Source organism: Zalophus californianus, chromosome X (assembly GCF_009762305.2).
Source record: "Zalophus californianus isolate mZalCal1 chromosome X, mZalCal1.pri.v2, whole genome shotgun sequence".
NCBI lineage: Eukaryota > Metazoa > Chordata > Mammalia > Carnivora > Otariidae > Zalophus > Zalophus californianus.
The window spans coordinates 2,107,151-2,124,191 of NC_045612.1; the positions used below are offsets into that span (position 1 = coordinate 2,107,151).

General features: G+C 57.1%; 1 protein-coding gene across 2 annotated transcripts in view; it reads right to left on the bottom strand.

The window, feature by feature from the left end:
• ATP2B3 (ATPase plasma membrane Ca2+ transporting 3) overlaps positions 1 to 17,041 on the bottom strand; it is a 64,093-nt gene that overhangs the window by 46,256 nt on the left and 796 nt on the right. The gene's annotated exons all lie outside the window — the stretch shown is intronic.

The window sequence follows — 17,041 nt, forward strand, 5'->3', positions numbered from 1 at the left end:
GGCGGTGGTGGCGGCAGCGGTCTTCTGGCTCAGCCTCTGTGGCTCACGGTTTCAGGCTCGGGCTGCACGGGGGTCCAGGGAGCAGGCCAAGCCATGGACAGGGCCAGCTGGGAGCCAGGTCAAGGCTTAGTGTGCAGGGTGTCTCTGCTGCCCTGAGGGCACCTGGGGGGCTGGGGCAAGGAAGGGAGGTGGCCTGGAGGGAGGGAGTAAGGAGGGAGAAGGAGGGCAGGAGCGGGAAGGGAGAGAGGGAATGGGGGGAAGGAGGGGAAAAAGGGAGGAGAAGGGGAGAGGTGGCGGGGTGGGGGGGCACATAGGAGAAAGCAGAAAGCAGCCACAGGTCACTGGCGACTCCCCATCACCCTGCCCCACGGCACGGTGCCATCTGCTCTCCCTCGTACCCTTCTGCCCTCCAGATGATGGATTCAGGAGCTGCCCAGCACATACACACATACTGAGAGCATGAGTGGAAGCACCCCCAAAGGTCAAACTCCCATGATTGAACTAGTCTCGGTGCACATGGCCTTGGCCTTCATGGCAGCAAGAGGCCTCCTGACGGCATGGCTCAGTTGGGACCAGTCCTTTGCCTTTGGGGGGGCTTTGGGCTCAGAAGGATCTTCTTGGAAGCAGAACTTGGCCGCTGATCCAGGTTTCTGATTAGAACTATCCATGGGAACACAATAGCCCCGAGCCCTGTGGCCTTTGCTCTCGGGAGAGCGCCCGCCTCTTCCTCGGAGCCCAGCAGACTCAGCAGCAGGGCTGCGCCACAGCCCGCAGGGGACAAGACCAGGGCCTCTGGGAGAAAAGGGCCATTCCCCTATGCCTACAGCCCCGAGGGGCCTCAGAACACGTAGGGGCCTTAGTTCCTCTGGATGCTGGCCCTGTGTTGTCAAGAAAAAGCACACGTACCTAGGGCAGCTCCCGCCCCTGAAGTCTGGGACGCAGAGAGGCACCCCAGAAAATGCCCATCTAAAGCGGTCCACATTTTCTAAGTTTGGGCACCTAAGTGTTACTCCTCTAGACTCTTTCCACATGGAGCAGGCTTCACTGCCAGAAGATGTGGGAACAAAATGGTAGACAAGAGAATGCACTGTCCTCTCCACTCCCACGCAACTTCCCACTGCCCGTCCTTTTAGTTTGCCATCTGACAAATCCTTACTGAGCATCTACTATGTGCCCGCACTGGCCGTCCGTGCTGGCGACAGAGAGGTGACAGGATTGAATGGATTCTTGTGCTCTCTGGCTGGGAGACGCGTACCCAGCAGGTGAGAGAGTTGATGGAGAATATGGTTTCACTGGGGGCGGGGGTCAGGGAAGGCCTCTTGGAAGGGGCACATTTGAGAAAAGTGAGCCATTCTTCCGGAAGGAAGAGTGCTCTGAGACTAGGGAGAAGGCAGGTAACAGGACAGGGTGGTGGGAGCGAGGGGCCCCAAGTGACATGGGCCATCACCAAGCAGAAGGCTGCTGGGTGAGGACAGACTGGAGGGGCAGAAGCCAGCACGTGAGGGAGGGGCTGCAATCAGTCGGTGGGCCATCCTGTCCGCGGCGGTGAGGGCAGAGGCGACGCAGGTCAGCCCTGAGCTCAGGGATGTGTGGAGCCTCAGCGCGCCCGGAACTTGAAGGAAGTGAAGCTTTCATTTTCATGGCGTGTAAGGCAGAGTAGGCTCTCTCCGGGGTGCTCTGTGAAAGCACCCCACTCACCTGGGTGGGTGCAGTAGGAGTCACAGTCCAGTTCGCTGGCCCAGGAAACAGAGGCCATTTCCGGAGGCACACTGGAGGCCGCAATGGCAACTTCTGACCTCCCTAGATGGCCTTGCCTGTTGCCCCCGCCCCATGCCTTTGCCCCCGCCAGGTTCCTTCCCCCACTCCAGACTCTTGCTCGGGACGGTGCCCCGGCTGGGTGCCCCTTCTCCCCGCCTTTCTCTCACCCAGCTGCCATGCCTCTCCCTTCCCAGTACGAGGCAACCTGGGGGAAACTCGCAGTGTTGGGCTCCGTGTCCCCCTTGGCCGCTGGACAGGAGAGACAGGGTCTGGTTTCAGCCCCCCAGCAGGCACAGATCCCTCTGTGAGTAGGCCCCAGGCAGACAGGGCTGCTGAGAGAAGACCAACCAATGGGCTGTGTGAGGTGTGAGTGCAGGTGGGGGTGGGGGGGTGGGGGGCATTTAGCAAAGCTGTGAGGCAATTGTCCCCGAGCAGAGTCCCCATGCCATGTCAGCCCCAGCCGGTGGGCCCCTCCTCCCAGGCTGAGGGGAATGGCCCGGCACCCACACTGGCCTGCATTCCGGACCTTCCACTTCGGCCCCAGGGGCCAGCTATGTGCCTGCATGGCTCCCACAGAGCTGCCTAGGGCCTCCCCGGGGTTCCTTCTAAAAGGGAAGCCAGATGAATGATTTTGTTCCTTTGGAACCTTTTATCTTTTTGGCCTCTACACCCACTTGGAGAAGGCTTGGTTGGAAGGTGCCCAACTCCACCCAGGTGGCATTCGAGGGCTCCAGGGGGTGACAGAGTGAATGGTCCAGAGTTGGGTGGGCTCAGGGGCAGATGCTGGGAGACAGCAGTGCATCCTGGTGGAGGTGACACCTTCATACACCTGCTGACACCCGCGGCACAGCCCTCTCCCGCCCCCACCCCCACAAAACAGGGCCCACTGAAGGTGAGCTCTGTCCTCCCCTCCTGTTCCCTACTCCTGCCCCCAGTGTGGCCCTGCCCTCGATTAAGCAACAGCAGTGGCCCAGACAGCCGCACAAGGTCCTTGAGCTGCTCCTAATTGGTGTGCTGTCATCACTGCGGCCTACTGGGCCTGTGGTGACTCATGGTAAGGGAACTGGGCAGGGAGGCAAGGCCTGACCTTCCGTGGGACACACGGCACTCCTGCCCCCACCACTGCCTCTCAGCTGGCCCTGCCGCTCCTCTGCACTTCCGTATCCCCTGGCGCCCCGCCTGCAGCTGGGGCCTGTTCCCTCTACCTCAGCCACCACCAAACAGGCCCCATGTCTCCATCTACCACCTCACCGGTTTCCGTCACCACCCTGCTCTGGGTCACCACTTCCCCTGGTTCAGGTGCTGCCACTCTCCCTGCCTCCAAACTGCACTGGCTTCTGGAAAGCCACACGTCCTGTTCCCACCGGTACCGCACACTGGTGTGCCCGTGGCACCACGCGCCTTGCCCCAGCGCACGGCCTTGCCGGCCCCAAGCGCTCCAGACGTACCCTGCCCCACACACCCTTCTGTCCTCTCTCCACCCGATGACCTCTGACAAATTTGAGTGGCAATTCAAGTGGAACTTTCTCCACCAAGTCTCTGCCAAAATTGATCGCTGCTGAGTCTGTAATCTGGCGACTGTCCCTATTCCAATCTGCTCAGCGTTGCAGTGACCTGTGAGCATGTCTTGCCACTCTCGGGGTCGCAAGCCTTTTGAGATAAATGGTTATTGAACTGGCAAGAAGTCCACCGCACGGTCAGCCCTGGGTGGGGATGGGGGTCTGGAGGAGTGAGTGAACAGGGGCCTGGCTGGCCAAGGAAGAGCTGGGAGCCTTTTTTTTTTTTTTTTTTTTAAATGGGGGATCGCCATCCTCGAGAGCACGAGGGAGGGCACGGGTATGAAGGGCAGGTCACTCTCAGTGTGCCCCGGGGCTTCACCCAGGTCTGGGGGGCCCCCCTCTAGTCAAAGACTGCTCATGCTAACCTTCTTCATCTTCATTCACCCTATAGGCAACCGGGCAGACAGGAGCCGTCAGTTAAATCAAAGTCTATCTTGCGTGACTGTCGGCTGCTGTAGAGACCAGATGGCATATACTATTGTTTTTCTGGGTTCTCTGTAAGCCTCGGCAATTGCCTCCCTCATTCTGAATAAGGACCCTAGCCATCACTGGAATGGCCAAGAACAGAAATGACCGGGCCTATCAGTTCTGCAGGCCTGACAGAGACTTTATGGCCTGGGCTGGCTGCCTAGAACGGTCTGTAGGCACTAAAAGTGCAGGGAACGTACCATCTTGGTACTCTTTCATCTTTCAGACCTTAATTGGCTTAATTGAATTACAAACCTCCACAGAGAGGGACTCACGCCTTCTGATATTTGCTCCATCCTGGCACAAGGTGGCCAGCACCACAGAGATCTGTGTCAGGTCCCCTGGCCTGCCTCACCCCTGCCCTGTGAATTTCAGCAGGGTGCTGCCAGAGTGCTGCAGGTCACCCAAGTTCAGGCCCGTCACACAACTGCCACCCTGACACCTCCTGTCCCCAGGCCCAGTGACTTGTCCCCTCTGTTCCTGCCCCGCCGCCCGGCCACTTCTAATCAGGCTCTGGGGGATCTCCCCGCACCTCTAACCTAATCTGCCTGGATCTCCCCCTTTGCCTCCTTGACCTCCTCTACCAAGGCCCTGGGCAGCCCACTGCCCACTAGGAAACCAGGAGCTTCCTGAATGAGGTGGGGGCACCTGTGCTCCCAGGCTCCCTTCTCTGGGGACCTCACTCCAGATGCTTCCCTCACTGTGCCTCGTAGTCAAGGGGCAAGAACACAGCTGTCCATTTCACAGATGAAGAAACTGAGGCTCAGGGAGCCTCAGTGATCCCAGACCTCCTGGCCCTGCTTTTCGTGCTCCTGAGGAGGGTCATGACACCTGGAGCAGCTTAGCCCCTTGGCTGCCAGGAGAGAGAAGCCTTGTGCTCCCTCAGGGGGCCTGGTCCCATGCTCTACCCAGCTGCCTACTCCGTGTGGGCTGCCCACCCTCACTTTGACAAAGGGGACAAGGAATGGAGAATAAAATCCCGCAAGTCAGAGGTGGCAATGCATCAGAATTCAGCCCGTTCTCAACGGTGGCAACACCGTTCCCCTGCAGCCACCGACCACTACCACCAGTGTGCAATTGTTGGGTCGGAGTGGGCATGTGTCCCCAGGTTGGATGGAGCCTGGCTGGCAGCACCGAAGCCAGGAAGTCCCAGCTCTCTGCGTCACTTCCAAGTCACAGTGCCCTCAGCCCTGGGGTCAGTAAACTGGTGACAAGAACATTCTCCCTGTGCTTGCCCAAGGCAAGAAAGGCGCAGGATCCAGCATAGCCAAGTCACGTCTGAGGCAGGGTCGGAGGCAAGGGATGTGGGCCTGAGGGCCCACCTGGGCATATGCCCTCCATCACTGCCCTCCTTGAGGCACACTGCCCATCGGCAACTCCCGACAGACCCACCGAGAAGGGATGCCTTCCAGAAGGACCCATGGCTCAGCAATGTGACTCACTGTGGGGATTCCTTGAAAAAACTGTCCCCTCCTCTGTCCACCTCCCGGCACCTGGAGCCCAGGCCAGGCCCTACAGAACTGAGAGAGGAAGAGCAAGACCTCCCCCCACCGCCCCCAAGGCTGGCCCAGGCCTCCCTCACACCTGCAGATGCGGGGTGTGGCCAGCTGGGAGCAGGGGGGCAGGGGGTGCAGGGGCCCTCCGGAAACGCCCCTGGCAGAGCCCTGCCCTCTCCGGGGCCTGGTTTTAATCTCAGGCAGGTGCGGATGTGGCCGGGCACCCCTTTAATCCCTGACTTCTCACGCCACCCCCTCCCTTGCCAGGCCCTCTCCCTACCGCCCAGCCCCTGCCCCTCCCCTCTGCTTGACACACCTTGGCTCTCCCAGGATGAGCCCTGCATTCAGCTGAGGAGGGAGGGAGCAAGCGTGGGGGGCGGGGGGAGCCGAGGCAGAGAACAGCCTCATTAATATTTCAGAGGCACCGTCACTGCAGCTCCTGGGCCCTCACAGCTCCACCACTTGTGCTAGCTGAGGGAGGAGGATGGGAAGAAAGAAGGAAATAAAACAGAGAAAACAGATTTAAAGGGACAGTCCCCCCTCCGTTCCTTCCTCCCCCTTGTTCCTGGTACAATCTGTGCACACACCAAGCAGGTCTCACGGGGAACAGCTTTGGGCAAAAACAATAAGAGCAGAAAAGGGCCGCCCCCCCCCCCCCCGCCGCCGCCAGCCCTGCGGCACCCTCTCCCCAAACTCACGCACACACGCCCGGTCCACCGCCGGTCCATCGGTCCACGGCCCTCTGCCCTTGCAGGGCTGCCCCTAGGGAGGGCCTGTCATGGGGCAACCAGGCCACTAGGGCCACCTCGGGGACTCCCTGGGGGCTGCCAGCAAGGGCAAAGGATGCTTCCCATCCCGTGCCTGGTCCAGACTCGAAGGACCATCTGAGGCCAGCAGAAAGATAGATGCACAGACTCCAGGCATTGGAAGTCCTTGCTAATTAGAGCCCAGCCAAGGAGGATTCTGGAACCCGGAGAAACACAAGTCTAGATTCCCGGAGGTGGCAGGGACGTGGGGTTTACCTGATTCAGGCCCTGCCTACAGGTGGGTGGACTTCTATAGTACCCCTGGCTACCACATAGCCCAGTACTTGAATCTAGATCAGTGGATGCCAGACGTGTAGGGGCCCCCTTTCCACCAGGGGACTTTAAAAAAAAAATGCCTAGTCCCAGTAGGAGCTTCATAGTCAGAAGAGGGTGGCTGTGCGAGTCTGCAAAGCCATCTGCCCGGGGATCCCAGGGCCCAGCCAGCTTTGATGCCCCACATTTGCCTGCCTTCAGTGGCTCCAGGGAGGGCCCGGAATTCTCCAGTTAAAGCAAGCCCCAAGGGACAATGTAAAATGGTGCAGCTGTGATGGAAAACAGTATGGCAACTCCCCAAAGAATGAAACACAGAACTTCATATCTGGGTCTGGACCTAAAAGAAGTGAAAGCAGGGGGTTGAAGAGAGATTTGCATACCCATGTTCGTAGCAGCATGGTTCCCAATAGCTAAAAGGGAGAAGCAGCCCCAAGGGCCCATCGAGGGATGAATGGAAAAGCTAAATGTGGTCTATCCACGCAGCGGAATGTTCTTCAGTCTTCAAAAGGAGGGACATTTAGGCACCTGCTACAACACGGGTGAAGCTGGAAGACATTCCGCTGAGTGAGGGAAGCCAGACACGAAAGGACAGACGCTGTAGGAGTCCCACCTCTACGAGGTGCCCAGAGCAGTCAGATGCAGGAAGTGGGAGCCGGGGCGGGGGTGCTGGGGGGAGACGGAGGGGGCGTCCGTGTCTAATGGGGGCAGAGTTTCAGTTTGGGACGATGGGCAGGTTCTGGGGAAGGATGGAGGGGTTGGCTGCACAAAATAGGAATGTTCTTAATGCCACAGAGCTGTACGCTTACAAATTGTTAAGATGGTAAATTTGATGTTCTCTGTATTCAACCACAATCGAGAAACCAAACAGGTCTCACCGCCCCTTTTGCTCTGTGTCCAGTGATTGCAGGTACCCCGCTGCTTTGACTGACGGTGAGCCCGTGGTTCTGCCCATGGAAATTGTAACTTTCAGGAGCATCCCCTATCTGAAATGGAAACCTAAGTAGACCACTCTCCACTTGCCCTACCCCCCCGCCCCCCCCCCCCCCCCCCCCCCCCCCCCCGCCCATGCGCTCAGTGACCTCTGGCACCACCCACATCCTGCCTCAGCTATTAGGCGGCAGAGATGCAGAGACGCTGGGAAGCTGGGCTCGCTGGTGACTCCTGCCAACGGCTCTTGCCCTTCTACCCGGAAGAAGCGTGGTCGCACTTCCCACGTGCATTTCCTCAGAGGCGCCGGCCCCACCCTGTCCTCAGAAGAGACCAGAAGGGAGCCAGAACACTTGGGGAAGGCCTGGCCTCCACATCTGCATTCTGCTTATATAAGGTGGCTTTAGGAAGTGCTAACGAACCCCCAGGAGGCTGTGGCAGAGACTTGCTAGATATTCCCCGATTTCTGTGCCTCTTTCCCAACGTTGTATTTTAATTTTTAATCAGGCATCTTGTCATCCAGCAAAATGACTACATTCTCCTAACTCTGGTGCAGCTACATGTGACACTATGTCCTGGCCAATGGGATTCAAGCAAAGGGACAGGGACACAGCTTACTCTTGGACTACACTTGGGACAGCACATGGGGCAGAGGGGGATAGGGCCAACTTCAGGGTTGTGTCCTTAAAGGGAAGGAATGCCACCAGTTGCTTGCCTCGCCCGCCATGCCCCCCCGAAATCTCCACGACCTAACAAAGGCCGACACTTCCATGGGCTCCCTGGGACGCGTGATGAGCCGGAGCTGGGCTCCCTCTCCTCTGTGTATTGGACACTGTGCTGGAAGTTCTAGCCAAAGCAGCGGACAGAACTGTGAAAGGACTGAGAGAGACAGAGTAACAATCTGGTCACAGGCGATGCCAAGGCCCTGGGGTACGCGAAACATGGCTCTCCATGCTGGACCGAGTTACGCTGCAACTGATTTGCTCTGTGCTACCGGCCCCACTTTAGGGCTGAGGCTGCTGAGGCACAGAGAGGTTGAAGAGCTCACTCAAGGTCACACAGCCGGCAAGGGGCAGAGGCAAACATGAACTCCAGAGAATTCTACATTGCTCCTCTGCCAAGTGACTGCCCAGGAAACCCCAGAAAAGCAATAAACACATGATTAAAACCAATTAAAAGAGTTCAACAAAGTGGCTAGACAGGAACTCTGTCCCCATAAACCTCAGGTCTTGGGACTGCAGCCACTGGAGTCAGGCCTGGCCGTCCCAGTCGGCTCAAGGCACTCAACCTCTCTGGGTCTCCACTCTTGCATCTGGGAGAAGGATTATTGTTCCTGCTGGCTGGGTTGGTGTGAGCTCTGAGGACAGGGTGCCACCATGCCTGCATAACTAGCAAGGTCCCCAGGGTGCCTGCTTCCCCAGAGGGAAGATGAGGAAGGGAATGCCCCTTGTTGAGTCCTCCATCTGCCACGCCCACCTGCCCTCCACCTGCCCCGAAGCCCTGAGCTCTCTCTCTGAGCCCATCTGGACCCCAGAATTCGTAGGTCAGAGCCAGACTCCACTAGTGAGGCCAGGACATTCTGCTTGGTCAGCGGCTGACCCTATGCAATGTTCGGAGGCTTCCCCTTTTCGGGGGCCATCCTCAAGCTGGCCAGGGCCACGAATCCCTCCTGGAGAATGCTAGACACTGTGGGGACAGCTGGCTCCCCAGGATGCTTCTGGAGAGAAGTCCACACTCCCACAAGGGTGCCTCTCAGAGCACCAGGTGCCCCTGGGTCCCAGAGGGAAACCGGAAGCCCCTTTTTGGCTGGGGCCTTGAAGTGTCATTATGGGGGTCACAACACTACCCTGGGGAAGGCAGCCATTTGTTTCCTGCCAGAGAAGGCGAGAGCTGGAAAGGAGAGTGCGAGAGAGCAGGAGAGGAGAGCTGATGGGCAGGAAGCATAATGACACTAATTATCCAATTACGGCGGCGGGCTGTTCAGGAGAGAACTGCATTGCAGCAGGGAGCCCGAGCCAGCCGCCCCTTCCCCCCATGCTCGTGGTCTGGCACACTGTGGCCCGGGCCCCTCCTGCTTTATCCCACGAGCAGTTGGTGGGTAGTGAGGTCCCGCGCCTGGCCCGCAGGGCGCAGAGCAGGGCCTGACCTGTGGTCTCAGGAGTGGCAGGTGGGAGGGGACCCTGCAACACCATGGCTGCTGGCCCCTGGGGCATGCCTCCAGCCCCCAGAGGGGCAGAGAAAATACATGTGGGGTCTTGGGAAGTAGCAGAACCCCGTCCTCTAGGCTTTCATAGAGGACGCAGGGACAGAATGAGGGGTGTTCAATCCCAATCCTCCCCCAAGTCTCCCCAGCTCTGTCTGCGGTACCACACTGGCTGCCCCCCACCAGCTTCCCATCCCCAAAGCCAGCTGCAAGCCCCTAGAAGCACCCAAGGCCTAGACAGGTAATTAGGGAAATTATAGGCAGCTGACGGCCACGTGCCACCGCAGTCCCAGGGGGGACTAGACAAGGGGCCCCATCGTGGGTCCTGGTGGGGAGAGGATCTGGTTTCTGGAAACAGGCTGAAGCCCTTGGGAAGACAGGCCTGGGAAGACTCACTGGGTCAACGTCAGGGGCCAGGAGGCCCATCAGGGAAGGAGACCCTCTTCCCTGTGGCCAGTAAGAGTCTGGAAGACCAGGCGCTGGTGGGGGATGGGAGATGTGTGGGCAAACTTAGGCTCCACCCTTGTAGGACCCAACTTGGCTGGAGGTTAGAGCCAGGTCCATAGAGCCAACACGACATGGAGAAAGAGCTGACCAGGACCCTCACCATATGGGGAACTTAGGTGCAGGTCACTCCAAGCACTTAGGAAAGACCTTGGCCTTGGCCATTCCTTTGGGAGGGGAGTGGCAAGGGTACGGGGTGAAGCAGAGAAGACGTCTTCAGACTAAAGATGGGAATTGAGTCTAGCTGGCCTTCTGCGACCCAGACACGAAAGCTGCTCGCACCACCTTTCCCGGCTAACTTTGGAGGAGTACCTGTGGACAAATGCGCTGATAGAGGAGAGAGTGACGGAAAGGGAGGGCTATCTGCGAGGCTTCCAGGCTTGGCTCTAGCCCCCTTACGAACCCCGCCCAGTGACTCTGGCAGGACCTGAAGGTCACCAAGGGCCTGGCTGCCATCTCCTGAAAGGTCAAGCCCAGCCAGGTCCTGCAAGCCTATTTCTGGCAGAGGACCCCAGCACACAAAGCCAGAAGGCATTTCCTGCAGAGCCCTGAGAGGACACCCCAAGGATCTTGCAGGCCCAGGAGGTGCTGAGAGGGACGGAGGGGTGGTACCGAGACAGGAGGGCCCCTCTTGTGTTGGGACGCCTCGACTGTGACAACAATGTGGTGGGGTCTGAGTGTCCCCCCTCAGCATACCCCACACCACAGCCCATCGGCCGAGGAACTGGGGGCCACGGGAAGGAGGAACCAGGTGGGGTGGGGGGCACCCTGCACTGGCCTGTGCCTGTGCCCATGCCCCACACTCCTGTCCTGCTGCAGGTGTTGGGCCAATCAGGTATGAGTCTTCCTCTGACCGTGGGGGCCACCCCACTCACGGGGCAGTGCTCAGGGACCCCAGCAGCCCGAGGAGCCCAGACTGCCTGTCCCTGGACCGAGTGCCTCCCTCCTAGGCCTGTGGCTCCAAGCCAAGATGGGTAATTCGGCCCCTGAGTTCTCCCAGGAGGACCAGAGCTGAAGCCCATTGAGGGGAGGGGTGTCAGGGAAGGTCCCCTGGCGTGGCAGGTGGTGGCACCAACGTGGCCCGGGACACATTCGCCCACGCTGTGCACCCAGGGCGCCGAGCACTTTCTGCCAGGCTGGTCGACTGTGGAGAAGGGTCCTCCCTGCCCGGTCACATCCCATGCCACCATCAAGGCCCGTGCCAGCGATCGTGCAGACGGTGGGTCAGCAGAGAGCCAGCGGCTCCACGCGCCTCGACCCTGGTTCAGGGTTTGCGCCAAAACGGCAGCGTGCAGGGGCCCCCAGGGTCGGGATGGTTCAGGGACTGGCAGTGTTCCCAGGCCGCTTAGGGGGAGAACGGACTGCGGTGGCTCTTTTGAATACTCCTGCATCTGGGGCAAGCCAGAGACATGACTCCCGAAGAAAAGCAAAAAGACCCAGAGCCCTGTCGTCTGAGTCCCGAGTCCCAGCAGCCCGGGCGAGGGCGGCCCGCAGTGATTCCCACATCTCTGTCCCTTCCTGGCTTGTCAGCTTTGTGTTTCTGTTTCTTAATCAGGAGGCTCTGGTGCTCCTGGGCTGTCTGGCCACACCCGCCTCCCCCCTCCCCGTGTGTCTCTGTGAGGAAGACCCACAGTGTCTGTGGAGAGCAAAAGAGGTCTGTTTTGCTTTAAGACTACTAAGGTGTGACCTGTAGGTCAGGTATTAAAAGATACAAGGTGTGAGCCCACAGACAGGTCCACAGAATGGGACAGACAGCTCAGAAACAGGCCCCACTCCACATCAGAATCCATCTCGACTAAGGAAGCATCACACAGTAGCTGGGGGACAAATCATCTGGTAAAAGAAATGGGGATGATGGGTTGGCCCTCAGGAAAACAACGTACCTTAGATCCTCACCTCATATTATTTCCCAAGATAGATTTCCTTTGGCTGAAACAGGGTTTAGTAAACTATGGCCCAAGGGCCAAATCTGGCAGCCAAATGTTTTTGTGAATAAAGTTTTATTGGCCCACAGCCATGCCCATTCATTTCTGTCCTGTCTGCATTTGGGACAGAGACTGTGTGGCCTGCAAAGGGGAAGATATTTACTATCTGACCCTTTGTAGAAAAAGCTCGCCCACCCCTGAATTAAATGGTTAAACATCTTAAAAATGTAACTACACACACGAGCGCGCGCGCGCACACACACACACACACACACACACACACACACACACACACACACACACACACACACACACACTCCATGCACTCACACGCAGGGCAAACCCAGAAATGGACAGCTCTCAGATTTTGTAAGGGATTTTGTAAGCCCAGAAGCAATGGAAGAAATCACAAAAACATGTGACATAGAAAGTGTTTATCTTGCACATGAAAAAATTCAAAGGCAAAGAACAAAGAAGTTTCAAAATCACTTGCAACAAGTATGCTAAACTGTCAATATCATTCACGTGTAAAGTTCATCCAACCCCACAAGAAAAACACTAGGGTGTCAATAAATAAAGGCGAGGAAAAGACAGATCACTGAAAGAGAGAGAGAGAGAGAGAGAGAGAGAGAGAATTAAAAGAAACACGTGGGGAAATGCTCACTCTCATGAGCAATTAAAGAAATAGATACTGAAGTAGATATTTTGGACCTAGATATTTATGCCAGGTTGTTTGACTATAATATCTAATGCTGGCAAGCCTTCAGTGAGCCAGTCTTTCGGATGTACTGAGGAGCCCTTCTGGAGAACAATTTGGCAGAATGAGCTTCTGTCTGGGCACTCTCTCCTCGGGACAGGATGAGCATTACCCACCAAGATGCTCAGCAGAGCCTCATGTATGACAGCAAAACGGATCCGACTGCCTGGATCTCCACAAATAGCCAAATAATTAAGCGAATTATAATCTCTTGAGAGAATATTATTCAGCCATTAAAAATTGTAATTACAGCCCTGAGGACTGCCTTAATACATCCTGGGTGCTGGATAAATTCGTAGTTCCTTCTTCGCACAGTTCAAGTTCTTTCTTGATTTTTGCAATAGGCACTTACTGCTTTCAAAATCTTAAAAAAATTAAACTGTATCTATTTTGAAAAATTCATTTAGGAAGGGATTATATTAATAAAGAAAATGCTTATGTGAAGTAAAAAATAGATTACACAATTGTGCCCATGGTATAATTACAGTAATGTGAAAATAAACGGCCTATGCTAAGAAAGCGGAGTGGGAACCAGTCCAATAGGATGGAAACACTGGTTTGCATTCTGGTGATAGGATGGTGGGGGTTCCTACGTCTTCTACTTCTCTGTGTTTTATGAGTCTTCTATAAAGAGCATGCATGTTAAGAGCATTATTTTTAAATGGAAAGAAATAAATGTTATTATTTTTTTAAACCCAAGAACCTTGCCCATCTGTGCAGAGCTGCTTGGCCCCGCCGGCCATGTTCCAGGTGAGCGAGCTGGAGGCACATGGCAGGAGCCTAATCAGAATGGAGCAGGGCCAGATCCACACTTGCCCCGAGCTAGTGTGTGCCAGGGCCTCGTGGAGGTCTGCTCCCAGAATGAGGCGCTCTCTCGCCATGTTTGTGGGGGCACCTGGGCCAGCCCTTCGCAATGGTGGCAAAGGCTCCCAGACTCTCAGGCTGGGGACAGGCAGGCTGCCCGGAGGCGTCCACACCCACCTGACCCACTCCCCTCCAAGGAGCTCAGGGTCCGGGTGTCTGCACTGGCTCTGAAGTGGTGCTATGTGACAGAAACTTCTGGAGTGACGGAAATGTTCTCTCTCTGCCCTGTCTGATACAGTAGCCACCAGCCACGGGTGTCTATGGAGCACTTGAAATGTGGCTAGTGAGACCGAGAAACCGAATTTTAAATTTTGCTTAATTTTATTTAAATCACCACTTGGGGCTAGTGGTTACTTCATTAGACTGCGAGGCTCCAGACGGGGTCTCAAGATTGCTGCTGCAGGAAAGAAGTTCTCATTGGAATAAAGGGGCTCCCTTTTACTGAGGGACCTATGTACAGAACCCGAAGCAGGCTCAGGACCACTTCAACTAGGGCGCTCCCCGATAACACTGACCTAGCCCCCCATCCGCCCAACTCTGATTTCAACCCAAGTCTCTGGAAACTTCTTGTGCTCCAAGTCCCCTGACAGTCCCCAGAGGTGGGAATCAGGAGAAATCTCCGGCCCTTTCCTCCCACCTGGACCTTTCCCCTTCATCCTGTAGCTCTGGTTCGTTGGGTTCTGCCACCTACTCAGCTGTGTGACCTCGATTTCCTCCCCTTCCCAACCCTGGCAACCCAGGACACTCAGCCTTTACTCCTGCATCTGAGATCCTCTTTCCCTCCATCCTGGTGACGTGTGAGCTCAGATCCCGCTCTCCAGGCGGTACCCCAGGCCACCTTCCAGCACCTCCCACCCAACAGAAGGTGCATAGGCAGGGGAGGGCTTTCCAGCCAGGTGCCACTTGGCCTGGCTTCTGCCAGCTTAGGCAGGGCAGGGAAGAGAGGAGCAGTGAGGAGCCAGAGCCCCAGCTAAAGAAGTGGCCTTCTGGGAAATGATGGGGTTGGAGAGGAGACATCTGCACATTCCAGGTCTCTGCCTGCCCTTCCCAGCAAAGATACAGCCAGAACCTGGATGCTGGGCCCATCTCAGAGATGGCACTGGTGAGGTTCCTGGGCAGCACACCATCAGATTTGAGCATCTGCTTTTGGTGCCACAGCCCCGGTCTCCAACTACCAGCTGCCATTTACACACACCGAGACTGCTCCTTTGTAGAGGTGACCCGAAGGGGCCACGCAGACTTACTGAGGAGTAGATCATTCCCCAACTTGCCTTGGATCAGTATCAATCCATGGTTTGTCCATTTCTCTCAGTGGGTAGATGGGGGCACAGTCGGCTCAGCTTCTGAGCTGCAGGGTCTTCCCAGGGCTAGAAGTGCCCTCGATAATTAGCTCATGTGTACAACTAATGGCCTGCCTTCCAATCTTGGTTTTGCCACCTGCTGGCTGTGTGACCTTGGGCAAGTTGCCTAACCTCTCTGGGCCTCAATCTCCTCACCTGCAAAATGGGGATAGTAATGGCCTTGGCTTAATTTGGTTGTTGTTTCAACGAAGTGAGGGAATATCGTGAAGCACTGAGAAGAACCGTGCCTGGCACATGAGGAGTGCCATTATTGTTACTGTCATTACCGACATTATTTAATGTGCTCATAACCTCTGATGGAGACAGCAGCCCTCAGTTTAAAATTGGAAGGAGGGAGTGCAATGAGCATAGCCCACATACGTGCCTACAACTGATCCGTAAGTGGGAGGAGGAAGCTGGGCCTGGCTTTGCTGGCTTCAAGAGAACCAGCTGAAGCTCAGCTCTCAAGGCCCCCAGGGATCCAGGGCACTCTTGTCCTGTCCACCGGGAAGGCAAGGGGCCCCTCTCTATAAGCCACGCTGGGGGAGGCGGAGGGACCGAAGCTGACCCCAGCACCCTTGGCTGCCTTCCTGGGCTGGGAGAAGATGTTCTGGGATGGAGTCAGGCTCACTGACTCAGGGCCTGGCCTCTCCCCACTCGCTCACAAATGATTCAACCTCCAAAGCTCCGGCTCAGAATCCTGAAATGTCAGCAGAGTCTCGGAGACCCACCCCTACCCTCCCCAGGCCTGGAGCAGGGAAGGGACTTGGCCAAGGTCACAAAGACCATCAGGCCCGGAGCTGGCACCAAAATAGAGCTCCTGGCTAGGCCGAGACACCCCCTACCAGCCTTCTTTGCCCCTCAGGGTCCTGCTGCAGCATCTCAGCTGCTCGTGGCTCTCTCCCCAGTGCACTCTTACCCTCGGGGGCTTCCTTCCCCAAGGGATGGCTTTCCTTCTGGCTCTGCGCAAAGCCCCCTCCCACGCCACCCCAGTTCCATCTGCCTGCGTTACCCTCCCCCCCAACACACATACACTTCTGTGCCAGAGCTGCCTGCCCCTTCGCTCAAACCACCTGGCAGCGCTGGGCAGGGCCCAGGTTGATTTGATCAAGACTAGCTGTGTCCTTGGCCGTCTCTCTCCCCCAGGCCAACAGCAGGGACAATCAATGCCCTGGGACCGAAACTGCCCAGCCCCTTCCAGTTGGCTCGCTCTCCAGGGCCCAGCTCCACCCGCGGACACTCTGCCAGCCTCTTGTCTGTGGGCCGGTTCTGGTAGGGGCTCCCAGCGCCCTGCTCACGAGCCACATGGCCTTGGTTTCCTGGGGGCAGTGCAGAGAGTGGCTTGCATGTGGTGTTGACCGAGAGATTCAGCCTGGGGGGCCCAGGGACCTGCTCAGAGTGGTGCTCCTGGAAGTGTCCCCAGCCCTCCACCCATCCAGGCAACGTAGGGCCAAGTCCCTTCCCCTCTCGAGGCCTCAATTATTCCAACTGAAAAATGGGAATGAAGAGCCCAGCCTTGCCTCCCTCATCGGGTGATTCTGCAGATTCAGTGAGGTCAAGGTCGTGAATGTGCCACACAGAAACCTGTGCCCACTCGGAGTCAGGCCTGTGCCGGGCACTCAAGTGCTCCCTGCCTTAAAATGCTCACAGACTAGTGAAGGGTGATGGCGGTGAAGGGGGCACAGAGCTACCGGGTGAATGAGGGGGATGCCTTCCAGGCTGGGAGCCCGGGGAGATTGGGATGGCCAGGGTCAAGGCTGGACTCGACCCTGTGGCCAGCAGGGACCCACTTTAGGTCCAAGGCTCAATGACCTCATCTCGGAGATACTGAGTGCACCCACTTACCTGCCTGGCCCCGGGGAGTGTCAAGCTCCTAGCTGAGGGATGCTGGCCCTGCCCTGCCCCTTGAGGGAGTGTTTCCACACATTCTTCCCACCCCTCACCAGCCCTCACCCCAAGACTCCCTACATATCAGCCTGGGCCATGCCTCTACTCTGCCTGCCACCCCTCCTGTGCTGGCCAGCTGCTAAGCCTGCGGGGGCCAGCAGAAGGAAAGGGACCAGGTCCTAGAGAGAGAATCTGACTGTCCAAGGCGGAGACCCAGGGCTCCCTCCTTTGGGAGATGCCACACCAGCCTCCAAATTCCAGAATCCTAAACCCA